This window comes from Trachinotus anak, unplaced genomic scaffold (assembly GCF_046630095.1).
Source record: "Trachinotus anak isolate AG129_WGS33_773 ecotype Australia unplaced genomic scaffold, CSIRO_AGI_Tana_v1 ptg000031l, whole genome shotgun sequence".
NCBI lineage: Eukaryota > Metazoa > Chordata > Actinopteri > Carangiformes > Carangidae > Trachinotus > Trachinotus anak.
In genome coordinates this window covers 2436050-2449185 of record NW_027273882.1, presented here as the reverse complement: position 1 = coordinate 2449185, position 13136 = coordinate 2436050, and the positions used below count along the sequence as shown (strand labels likewise).

The following is a 13136-nucleotide window of genomic DNA, read 5'->3' as shown; positions in this document are numbered from 1 at the left end:
GTAACTTGCGTCGTAAACGCGAAAACTGGAAGAACTGACTCGTGTTGTGCTCAGCAGCTCATGCACGGGGTCAAAATGCTGAAAAGCAGATGGAGATCATGATGTTAGAGTCAGAAACAACGTTAGCATTCAATTGCCATCATCTAATTAGTATAATGGGACAAAATTCGCCTCAATTGATCTCATTTTCTATTAATGATACTTGTAGGTTCTTGGGGTCCTTAGAAGCGCAAAATATTGATTATCAGCAGCTTCAGCCAAGTGAATGAATGAATTAGGGCTAATGATTATTTTAATAATCGATTCATTTGCAGCCATCATCCATCATCCATCGCAATTTCACAGAGCCAAATGTGACACCTTCAGATTCCTTGTTTTGTTTGACCAAAAGTCGAAATATTTAGTTTACAGTGATGTATGACGAAGAGAAGCAGGAAATCATCCCATTTGCGAAGCTGGAATCACAATATTCTGCATGTTTTCGCTATTTTTTGCTTGGAAAAATAAATTTATCGTCTATTTTTCTGTTGATTTACTAATCGATGAACTTACTAAACATTTCAGCTCTTGAATGAATCTGTCCATGGCAGGAATCAATATAAATTATTTATGGTTTATTAACAGACCCCTGCATGTTAAACTCTGATTTGCAGTGATCTATAAGACACCGCAGTGCTAACTGACATTAAGACTCATTGATCTGATCGCTCTGCACATCTTTAAACTTGTCACACAATCAAATTGACTGCATTTTAACTGCCTCTTCCAAAAGATCATTTATATACACATTAAATCACATTTCACATATGGTTACATTGAGATTTTCTTGCTTGAAAGTAAAATAATTCTCATCAAGTCTGAATACTCACGTCATGGAAGATTTATTGATTGTCATCCAAACAGCAACTTTGAATGACAACATAATTATGACCTACTCGTTATGTCACTCAGAACGTCATTCAAAATAAAAATCATCATTACTAATGCATGTTTGGTTATAAAGGCTGAATCTGAATATTTGCATTACTTTCGAGTCTGAAAGTGTTGGCCTTGCTGTTCTAGAGGTTTCCAGTAATAAAGGGGAATTGGGTTAAATATAAATCTGTTTTATGTAGAATAGAGCAGGAGGATACTTCACTTGATCCGTTTTAGCATATCAAAGTCTCCTTTAAGTTTTTCCATTGGTTGTCTTCTGACGCATGATGCAAGTAAACGCAAAGCAACATCAGCTCGAGACAGTTTGAACTTAGGTGACGTTAAGTCAAGTATGATTCACTCATAAAGACCCGACAACTAGTTAGTGGGGATTACCAGTGGTGAGTCAAAACAAACCTTTTTTACTTTTCAAAACATGTAAGTAAGACACCGTTTTTATGACTGTAATTTTGACAGTGGCAGTGAACACATTACTTAGTTATAATCAACAGAAATCCCTTTTTATCGTGTATCACTTCTTTAATTCTTTGTTGAACTTTTATCTTGAGGCATGTCGCATTTGACTGCTCTGTTTTGTTTGGCTTTACTTTGCCTGATGAGACCTGTTTATCTGTGTGTGTAGTATTGGTGTTGGAGACCTTGTGATGTTGTCAGTGAAAGCATAGTAGCTGGGCCCCTCTCAGGCTAAGAGTCCAGATAAGAGCCAGGATAGAGAGTTCAGTGTGGGCCTCAGCTATGCAGTTCAAAGTTTGTGCCCCTGCTAAGCACAGGGGGAGTACAGCCTGGCTGCAAACAGCAAAACAAAAACAGTGTAATAACAAACTGAAAGTAGTCATAGTTGTTGTAGTTTATCGCTTCTTCAAACTTCAAATAAAAAAAACTTTATTAAAACCTTTATTAGTTTAAAATCTTTATTAGTTTTGCCTTGTGCATATAAGACAGATCAAACAATGCACGCAAACATACCAGAATCAGAGTCTGGTTTATTGCCAAGAAGATTTTCCAACATATGAGGAATTATGTTTTGGAGCAAAACAGTAAACACGGTGAGAAGGAAAAAAGTACTGCATGACAGATCACTGAAATACAAACAGAAAATAAGACAATAAAATGAAATATTTACAAGATTTGAAAAAAAATTATAGAAGAATAAACATACAGTAGGGTCTAAACTTTCCCATTGAAGTGGAGGGGAAATATAAACATGTCATACTCTACATCATATATATCTGTCTATCTATATATATACACACATACACAAGCTAAAGCGCTGTAGTTACCTTCACCTCTTCTGGTAAAAGAGAGACTGAGCGTTGATGTGTTTGAGGGAGGAAACTGTTGCTGCTTGATGATTTCAGACGTCTCTCAGTCGAGTGTAATAATCCTGCGTGTTTAATATTCATTAGATTGCGAGCAATTGAAAAGGGATTTCCATTATTAGCTCTACACACAGCCTACCTAAGGATGAGCCACATTTGAGGCAAATTGTTGGGAGTGGGAGTCCTCCTCCTCCTCCTCCCAGCTTAGCTCTGTGTCTGTATGGAGAATGAGCAGCCATTTTAGCACTCAGCACTGCTGCAGCCTGCCTGCCACTGTCACAGCATTCTTCTGCTGGAGCTGTAGTAGGTTTTTCATGCTGTTTGCTCTGAACCGCCCCCACCCTCCCCCCCCCCCCAGGACACCTGCAAGCAACCTGTGAAAATGTCACTCTGATGCTTTTACATGGGGTCAGAAATGAGCGTGCAGCACATGGTGGATACTGATGAATGCTGGGTCACCTGCGATGCTGGCCGGACACTTTTTGTTTTTTTTGGGGGGGGGGGGGGCTGATAGCAGGTGAATGTCTCACTGTGTGCAGTTGTCAGCGCCTGCCTGGTCGTGCTGTCATGTAACTGTAAATCTTTGTACTGTTTCAGAGAAAACCTGCATCAGTAGCTCAGATCCAGCCTCTTGCACTTCAGTTTTTCTGAACCTGTTTTTTTTTTTTTTTTTTTTAATCTTACAGTATTTGTGGTGATGTCATCATCTTTCTAATATCTTGCTACTTCTACATATCTTCAGCCTCCTCGGATGAATGCTTCATGCCAGTGCGCTGGCAGCTGTCTGCTGCCGTTGCCCTGTCTTTACTCGGTTGCTCCTGTTTGTCCCGATGTTCAGCGTGAAGTCAAACTGAAGCTGCTGACATCCTCCTTTTTAAAATTCAAATTAAGATCACTGTCAACACTGGGACGCAACATGTCAGCTCCACCACGTTGGTGTGGTTGCTGTGAGAGAGAGTGTGTCCTCACTGTGGGTCAAAACAACAGACTTTTCTCATTTTACAGAAGCACAAGCTTTTAATTTTCACCCATAGTTTAAACACTATTGTGCAAATGGCCTTTAAAGCCAGGGCTGTAGGGAAAAGAGATGATTTAATAATTTATTGTAAAGGAATGATAATAACTCATTTTTATACTGATAAATGTGTCTGTGTGCAGTTTTTTGTAAGGGCAAGGACAATAAAACAAACTTTGGAACAGTGTAGCCTAGTGAGTGGAACAGAGGTCACGAAGTTGTCCACCAACGCAACAGTGTTCAATTAAAAGCCATGAAATTTAGTACAAATATTCATGCCCAGATGATGTAGCTTCATGATTTTGGTGATGTCAACTCTTTGTCTTGTTATGAGACTCAGGTAGAATTGGAATTGGTGAGGTCAGGTGTACAAGATAGGCGGTGCTTTGTTGCATGGACCAATCGTAGAGTTGGATTAGCAGAGCTCCTCACATGGGCCAATCACAGAGGGGAAATGTACAGTACAGGATGCAGAGTTGCTTTAGTGGAAACAAAGTCATGTGACAATAGTGCAGTATTACATTTTAGGTTACTACCACAAGGGGGATATAAATATACACTGATCAGCCACAACATTAAAACCAGTAACTGGTCTGTTTTAAATTTACTGGTAAAATATTGTTGTTAATTGGTCTGCAATTACAGGTGAAGGAAAAGGTCATCTTAAATTTTTCACATCCTTAGATTTTATCAACGTACATCTTGTGGTTCGTTGTTTGTTAACTGAAGCGATATGAAGGAAATGATCTTTCTTGATGCGGTTTTCCTTTAATTTAGGTGCAATGTATACATTTCTGGTCTAGTTTGAACATGCGGTGTAGGGGCCTTGGTTTACGTAGCCCTGGCAGATTAGTGTTATCACAAATCGGAGTGTGTAGATAAACAGTTTCTTTCAGATCATCTTTGATATTATGCAATGGGACGTGCAGGAGCTCTCGTTTCTGCAAAGCTGTAACAGATTGGCTCTCGGTGCAGCCTGTGTACCACGGGCTGCTGTATACTGTGGTTTGTCCCCCAGCTCTGGTGCTCTGACTCAGTGCGAGACAGCAACACACGCACACACACGCGCACACACACACACACACACACACACACACGAAGAGTCTTCAGCTGCTGTGAGCGAGCAGAAAGCAGGGAAGAAGAGAAGAGCGACGCTGCTTCGGCTCCTCGCTGCCTTCCTGCTGTCAGAGCGATGGCCTACATTCTCGCCTGGAAAAAAAAAAAAAAAAAGGCTTGTGCAGCAGACTGTGTGAATTTGTGAGGGTTGGGAGGAAATGGAGGAAAGAGAAAGGTAAAAGGGAAAGAATGAGAGAAACAGAAAGACTGCACAGAGGAAGATATTGATAGGGCAAGCGAGAAAACAGAGCACGGAGAGGTTGTTGTTGTGGTGTTGTGGGCGAGTTAACAGTCAAGCCCCAATGGCCCAATTCTTCTGAACAAGGTCAGGCTGCAATAAGAAGACTCACACAGTAGTTTGTACTTTCCAGAGTGGATTAGAGTTGAGTGTTTTTTAATGAAAAATGTGTTTTCCAGAATAATAATACTGGGAATAGAGAGAGTGATGAAGAGGTGGAGAAAAGCTCTTTCACAGGTACATTTTTGACGAGGTGTGTGTCTTTGGCCTGGGGACGTTGTCGAGTAAATTAGAGGAAGTTTAACAGTTGTCGGTATCTCACCTCAAATCTGAAGCGAAGAGAGCGAAATGAACATATGGTGGTGTGTGAATGCCTTTTGGGAAGTGGAGCATAAAGGTGTCTATGTGCCTGGGTTTTACACAGGTGGGCGGCAAGAGACGTTCAAACGTTCAATTTTTAGTCAGCGCTTAAAGTTTTCCTGGATATTTGTTATTTCTGCACTTGAGACTGTTTCTTGTTTTTTTGTGTTTATCACTTTTATTTCTGAACCTGTGAAGCAGATGAATGGCCCTGGGTCTCCTGTTGACTCGATTTCAGGTTGAATTTTTTGGCTGTTGCATATGGGTGCAAAAACCAGTATGTTTACTGTGACCACAAGTTTGTTCCTTCAGCGTCTGAGTCCCTGAACAAAGACAATATCAGCCCTGACTGCTCTAGTCGTTAATAATATTACAGCAGGAAGAAGATGATTTAACACCGGGGACTCCTCATTTGAGTGACACCTCATATTAACACTTTCTTTTCTCCATCAGTCATTGCTTGAAAGAGTAATTAACAGTACTGAAGTGATTAATTTGGTGTCATTAATTTCATTGAGGTGAATTTCAATCTCAAAATAGTGATGTATTGTTTATTTTATATATGGGTCAACTGAATTACTGTCGCTTTCTAATTAACAATACCTGAGAGATGCTGTACAGGTGCTGCCAAGATAAATCAATGAGTACATGATTATAGTGTCGCCTTACTTCCTTGTTTACCTGAAAGCTACTCCAACACGGGCGTCTATGTATAAGAAAGTCTGCAGTGAATTTTAGATTCAGAGCTCACCTTTACCTTCCACAGTGGTAATAAATCCATGGGACAGTGTGAAGGAATTTGAAGCTGTACATTGTTGAAAATAAGCAACAGTGTCTTGGTTAGATCTGAACTTGATTCATCTCTGTGTCATTAATGATTCATCTATACAAGGTGGAAATAATATGCAGGTAAACAGGAAGTACAGCCTCATGGCAGGTGACTGTGGGTCTTTGAGAACGTACCAAATTTCACTTTTGTTTCATGCGCACTGGCCACTTCAGACTCACTGCTGGGGGATTTAATGATGCAAGGTCCCATTGTAGTGATGAAACTGAGTGGAGGCTGTAGTGAGGGGCAGTAGTGAAGGAGACTGAAACACTGTCCTCTAATTAGCATCATGAGAAACTTCAGTGCTGGTGAATAGAGCGTGTAAGTGCTTTGTCCCGCTCTGGAGTTACAGGAGAAGCATCCTGATTTATTGCACTGTCGCATGGTTGCAAAGCAGCGTACCTGTAGCATCCGTGATGTCGAGACTGTGGCCATCGACAGAGGGGAACGGAGCATTAAGAGGAAAGGAAGTGGTTGTTTTGTTTATGGTAATACGGCACAACTGACTGACTGTGGTTGAAATGCTGGCTGTAGGCTGTGGCGATTTTATTCACTGCAGGTGCTTTTATACTCTTATTGTGGTTATTTCCTTTGCTTTTGTCAGCTTTGCACCCACTCATGGTATTGTAAACAAAACGGACAACACAGTTCTTTTTTTTTTTTTTTTTTTGTGAAGAAACATTTCCAGGACTTTCCAATTGTCTCACTGGCTCGGGTTTTCCCAGACATTTTCTTTGGACTGCCTGACCTGAGTTGAAAAACTAAGCATAACTCATTACAGGGGAAGAGAGCTGCAGGAGAATGGGAGCAGTAAACAACATGTGGATGTGTAGACTATAGCATGTGAGGGCTGTTGGAATTTACTGGTTGAACCATAATGATGTCAGTACACTGTTAACACGCTGCAAACTCCACTTACTGTGCAGCTGTTTCACAGGAAGAGCTTTCCAGAGACAGTTATTGATGATGGGTTTTACTGCAAAGACGCTGATTTGCATGGTCGACGTGATTATCCAATAAACATCATATGATGTGTTGTCAGGAACAGTAAAGACGGTTTGTAGCCATGCTAGTGGCGCGTCTCCAGGGATGGCGCTGTTGGTCTGTCAGTCAGTCAGTCAGCCTCTTTGGTTCAGACTGAAATTACCTCAACAACTGCTGGATGGATTTCCACTGAACTGGGTACAGACATTTGTGGTTCTCTGACTATGAATCCTTATGACTTTACCAGTCCCCAGTGTTTTCCTGTAATGGCACCATGAGGTTGAAACCTAAGGTCCTGACAACAATTCAACAGATTGATGAGAAATTTAGTACAGACATGTTCCCCACAGGATGAAGGGTAATATCTTTGGTGATCCTTCCCACCATCTAGTTCAAAATTTTCATTTGTCCAATCATCCAGTTTATGACCAAATACCTGCAAACTAGGGCTGCACAATTAATCCAAATCTTAATATGACTGGAAGGATACTGAAAGGAACATGCTTGTTTGGTACAAACCCCAGCAAAAATCACATCATCACCACTTTTAAATGAAATACAAAAATGACCATTCCACCTGGAACTGTGACTTTTCGCATTCACAGTACCTGGCAGAATAATCGCAAACAATCCTACTGTTAACATTCTGGCATTCCCAGCATCCTCAGCTGTATTTAATCTTAAGCACTAATTATTAAATGTTAGTGTGATGCTTTGTTTTGCAAGATAAAAAACTGATTATGATCTTGTAAATATGGACGATGCACAAAGACTGAGTCGGCTGTTCACATATGAAACATACACGTTAGCTAGGTATCTGGAGAAAGCTCTTTATCGAGACAATTTGTAGATATGCAACAGTCCTTTGTGTGAATACTGTATACGACATTATTAATATTATTATTATTTTACTACATGTTCTATATGTGCAATACCGGAAGAACATGTTTGTTTTGTGAAGTGTGGGTGTCTTGTAATCCCAAGTGGGATGGGCCAAATGTTTGACATGACAAGGAAATAAAAATTAGCTAACTAACTAACTAACTAAGAATGATACCACTCTGAACTAAGATTGTGAACACAGTAAACATCATAGCTGCTAAATATCAGCATGTAAGTAATGTCATCATGAGCTGATTGCACTGCTGTGAAACAGCCACTGTTGGTTTAACCCGTTTCAGTTTCCTCTTTTCAGCCCTGTCTTCAACCAATCTGTTAATTTAGTGTTTAAAAAGGAATCCTGCTGAGCAAGAGATGAAGCCTCTTACTCTGAGAGGAAAGAGTGTGTAAATTACATCCTCTTTTAAGTGTAAAGTTGGTCTATGATAATAATTAGGTCTGTGTTTGTTTGACTTGTACTTCCTTAAAGTTATCTGACTTAGCACTCAGGTTCGTTAAACTAAAGCATCTCATCTTCCCCCTGATAACAGCTACAGAGACGTCCGTTCAGCTTCTCTTACTTCCCCTGTCCCACCTCCCCTTCACTTTCCCCCGCTCGTCCCATTCAGCTGAAATACAGGTCACCGAGGCGTGGTTTTTCATCTCAGCCAGTTCCACAACTGTTTGGCTGCACTTGACAGGTAAATATGCATAAAGGGAAAACAGGTTTGGCGACAATGCTGGTGACGAGTGCAGTGAGCAGCGATTACACGAATGGCATCATTTCACTGACTTACGCACAAGAAGGCACGTTTAGTGTTTGAAATCGGGTTCAGGAAAGATGCTGCGTTTACATGTGCTACAGCAGACTGTTTACTGTAAAACCCCCGTTTACAGGCAGACGGTGAGTAATTTCTGTTTCCTCCTGCCATGTTCTGACCAAATCTTGACCTTGATTTTAAGATGTCGCCTACATTCCAGCTCATTTCTGCTTCAAATGACTGTTGTAGCGATAATTTACAAATGCAATTGTGTAAATAACACGCGTGTACGTGACCACATCCATCCAGCTGAAATCTCTTCTTGTTGAATGTGATCTTCTCTGCACCATTGGCTGTTTCTTGGCCCATCAAACTGTGTTTGTTTCGGTTGATGGTTGTGAAACAGACTAGTTGCAGTCACCCGTGTTTCTGTTGTCAGTTGAGGGGTTTGCCATGCAGGGATTATGACATCTGGAATTACAAAAGATGTAATATTTTTGTTTGTTCATGAAGTGTTAGTGTTGTGCTATTACAGCACATTATTTCAGTTCTAATACTGAACAGGAAGCATGTCAGATGTTTACTTCCAGGTTAAATTGTGGGCTGCCACAAATGCAGGTTGGGTGGTACATTGACTTTTTAAGGTTTATTGATATATTTTCAAACAAGGTATAGGATTAGACAATACTGTTTATTTAGTTTTATGTGACTTTCCATAACCCGTTTCTTCTGTAAAGCCATGTCAGTGTTTGCATCTTCCCACTCTCCCTCTCTCCAAGCGTAAACCCCACTCGCTCATGAGTTTTCCTGCAACATGGAGGGAGACACCGCTGGTCCACACTGACAAAGGAGACAAAAAGTTTGGTTCTATCATTTCGAGAGGTTGCAGATTTTAAAGATTAGATGAGCAGCAACTCCATGTCATCTGTAGAGAATGCCTCAAATAGGTTGCATCCAGAAGTGGGGAGGGAAACCTGTAGTTGTTCTGTACTTGAATCAGTCTGTTGTTGTTCAAAACATCTGTAGGGGCGATCCACGGCGTGATTGATTGCTGCCATGTTTGAAAATGTCACCTCAGCCGTGGCATTATTTCCAACCAGTTTTCAGGTAACGCAGCCAATTTGTAAAATGGCTGGAAAAATATATTGCACTTCAGAGAATTAATTGGCATTTATTATTAGATGATTCCTCTAAGTAAAAAAGTGAAACCATTCTCTTGTTAAAGCTTCTCTAAAGTGAAAACATGCTCCTTCTCCTTGCCTCAACATTGCAGTAAATAGAGTATTTTTTTTAATATGATGGGCATTTTTAATTGTTTTCTGGTGCTTTATGGACCAAATGATTAATGAAGAAAATAATTAGCAGATTTGGTAATTATGAAAATAATCATTAGTTGCAGCCCTAATTAAAATGCAAACAGTGTGACTAAATGTTGAGAATCTTTATCAAGCATGAGAATGTGCTTATATGAATGTGTGTGCAAATCTAATGCAGACTGACGTATTGGACTGCGTTAGTTTTAGCTTGGCGTGCCTAATCAGTAAACAGTGGCAAGTGTATAAAATGAAGTGTGAAATCAGTTTTGAACGACGAGATTCCTTGAATTTTAGTAGTTTTTTAAACGCCAGTCTTGGTCGAATGCTATCAGTAATCAGTAAGTGATCAATGAGGGGTTTTTTTTGTATGGGCGCGATGTTGTTATGTCATTTTTATATAATAAGGTGTAGCATGAGAACTCGCACCTGTATTCTGGCATGTACTATAAGGTTATGAACTTACTGTAATTCACTGCAGTGCATTACTGATTTAATAATCAAAACAAGACCAGGCATCTGATTTTTGACTTATTGGACCTATGTAACCTTCCTGCCAATAATATGTGCTTGTATAAGCCTGCTGATCTGCACCGTTTGTCACGTAGACCTTGTCCTTGTAAGTACTCTGATAGATGAGAGATAAAGACTGTCGCACTGTTCCAAAACAAGTCTGCTGGCTGTGCTGCTCAAGCTGAGGCTGTAGTTGGAGCACTGGTGAAGGACAGATGGAGCTTCCTCTAGAACTAGAAGTGTGTGAAACCATCTTTAATGATAAGCGTGATTAAATCCATCTGTAAGAGTGGTGACGAGGAGGAGGTACTGCACTGGTGTTTGTTTTCCATATGTCTTTTCAGAGTACACTTGTTGGCTGAGTGTCACCGACATCCTGCTGTGAGAACATCCACATCTGGAGCGGGGCCCCTTCTCATTAAATAAGCTTGATATTTGTGAAGGGATGACTTGCTGATGTTGAAATCTCCAGCATTGTGTGTCACCAGTACCTGAGTGTGCTCACTCCCTGAGTGTCCCTGAAAGATTCATCTGCTATTTTTAATTTAGTACAGTGAGAAACCAGGCTGATGTGAGGAGCTAAGAAAGTTAACGTTCAGTCTCTGGTTAGTTTTGCCTTTTCGCCCACTCACTTCTTCCATTGTGCTCTCTGTGGCTTTTTCTCTGTTTTCTCAGTATGGAACAAAAAGTTACACCTGCACCTGTTAGGTCATCTTCCAGTCTGCTTACTGCTCTGGTGACAGGGTGTAATTTCTACATGGAAACTTGGGTCTGATAAAATCCAATGAAACATCCAGAGTTATTGAAAAAACCTGACCGAGGCCATATGTGAGGGCGACCACTCCTCACAGCTTTTGATCAGCAGGACGTCGATCATTTCACGACCAGAGGCAGCAGCAGAGCGGAGATGCCCTGGCAGCTCTTTTATGAAGAAGAGAAATATATTATCGTTTTGTGTGTTTGGGGCTGGCGACAATCATGTTCCGTAAAGCGAGAACATCTCCCGCGTGCTGTGCTTTCCCACACAACAGGGAAGCTGATTCTCATGTCTAACATTGGAGCCCTTCCCCCTTTTTATGTAGAGTGATGCAGTGATTTTGGCTGCAGATTGATTCAGCGCTGCTTTGATGTGTGCACTCTGCCTCGCCACCAGGAGAATCACCACAGCGCACTGCTCTTATGGCTGCACTGTCTCCAGACTGACTGAGTGACTGGTCTACATGTTGCACAGGGTCAACTATGTGTCAGCCGAACAGATGGAAACTGATGGAGGATCGGAACCAGCCAGGGGACGTAGATCCACACAGACATTTACAACCATAATCTAATCATGACAAGTACCTCAGACTCCTCCAAACATGAGGTGGATGACAATGATGATGATTTGTAAGGAGACCAGGAAACTGTGTGTTACAGTGTTTGTGTGTTCATGTTTAGCAGTCTCCAATTTCAAGTTTTCTCCAGGAAGCAGGAAGCTGTAAAATAATATTTTGGTACTAAGGAACGCTCAATGTTATTTTCCTGCTTGTGAAGTAGGTCAGTTGCAGGTAATTGTCACGACATAAGACTTGGATTTGTTTTGTGTTTTTTTTTTTTTGTTTTTTTTTTTTTGATTGGACTTCATTTCTGTGGTTGGCACCTTTCGTGAGCCACATTTCTCTCTCTTGCTAGCTGACAAGGCCGCAGGGCAGCCACACCTGACACAGGAAGAGTCATGGATCATATTCATTCATTGAATTGATGCGTCTTTTCTTTTTCACGTAGACAGTTCAAGAACTGCAACTTTCACTGATTAGTGGATTGACAGAGAATATTTTGATAATTAATCGTTTTCAGCCAAACATTTGCTGGTTGAAGCTTCTCAAACGTGACGATTTGATGCTTTTCTTCGTCATGACTCTGTAAACTGAAAACCTTTAGATACACTGCTGCTCAAATAAAACAAGCAATATGATTATATCATCTTGGGCTTTTGGAAATTACTGTAGTCTTTGTTGGCCGGGGCCATCTCTGTAACACCACCAGGCTTCGTTTATTAATATATCTCCTGTGATCTGGATATTGCTCTTGGCCATATTTTGATTTCAATAACACTTTGATTAATTGTCCAGCTGTAGTTCATAGAAAAAGCAGGTGATTTTTTAAATCTGAATCTACAATCACAAATTGATGTATTAAATCAAATATGTATTAAAATTAATTCAGATTTGAGTTTCTGCGTGTTGTGTAAAATATCCACAACATTAAAAACGAGTCATTAGTTGCACAAAAGGCTTATATTTGGTCAAAACGCAATGTAGGTGATAGCCAGTAACATTGGCTGTATGAAATCACAACAGTCCCATGAGCTGTGATGTGGTTTGTTGTTGCCATGTGAGCGTCAGCTGCAGTTTACAGCACCGTGGTGACTCAGGTGTCTCCCAGCTCCAGGTGGGAGGCTGCTGTGGTTGAGAGGGACAGACTGTAAACACGACTGACGAGGTTCTCGGTTCGTGTTTGTTTATGAGGTGTTACGATAACGGGACATGGAGCCACAGAGGTTGACAGAACGGTGTGTAGATTTTCCAGCATTCAGTCCGTCTAACCAGCCATGTGTCTGCAGAGGTCAGGAGGACGTCCTGACAAAAACACAAACATCAGGAGCTGATGAATCTGTGCAGACTTGACAGCTCTGTTTGAGCTGGAACTTATTGTTAAAGTGGATGTTTATGCTCTTTTTAGTTGAAGCGTCAAGCTCTGACAGTTTATAGCTGTATGAGATAACCTATATGTTTCTGCATATGCATGGAAATGACAGCCCTGCAGATGGTCCAGCTTTTGTTTTTCAACTGTATTGCACATGAAGTTTTTTTCCAACAAAGTATCTCCTGATT

At 40.8% G+C, this 13136-nt stretch overlaps 1 protein-coding gene across 5 annotated transcripts in view; it reads left to right on the top strand.

The window, feature by feature from the left end:
* Window positions 1–13136, top strand: part of ncoa1 (nuclear receptor coactivator 1) — a 52328-nt gene that overhangs the window by 3431 nt on the left and 35761 nt on the right. Inside the window, exon 1 of one of the 5 annotated variants that reach the window (XM_071467902.1) lies at window positions 2761–8580. The exons of the other annotated variants lie outside the window; for them this stretch is intronic. The gene's annotated coding sequence lies outside the window, so the exon portion shown is untranslated. Of the gene's footprint in view, window positions 1–2760; window positions 8581–13136 lie in introns of those variants that run through there. 5 annotated transcript variants of the gene reach the window in all.